We start from the raw sequence: 290 nt of genomic DNA, 5'->3' as shown, positions 1-290 counted from the left end.
CCCCCTTTCTCCTCTTCTCACTGTCAGACATGCGAGGTGACGACCTGCACTTCACTTGTCTTTCTAGAAGAAGTGCAAACTTCCGCTGGCACAAATATAATACACAACACACACACACACACACACACACACACACACACACACACACACACACACACACACACACACACACACACACACACACACACACACACACACACACACACACACACACACACACGCACACGCACATGCACACGCACACACACACACACACACACACACGCATATGGACACCACCCCCCCCCCCC

This window comes from Notothenia coriiceps, unplaced genomic scaffold, assembly GCF_000735185.1.
Source record: "Notothenia coriiceps isolate Sejong01 unplaced genomic scaffold, NC01 NC01_scaffold00015781, whole genome shotgun sequence".
Taxonomy (NCBI): domain Eukaryota; kingdom Metazoa; phylum Chordata; class Actinopteri; order Perciformes; family Nototheniidae; genus Notothenia; species Notothenia coriiceps.
The sequence above is the reverse complement of the archived record's forward strand: the minus strand, read 5'-3'. Positions refer to the sequence as shown.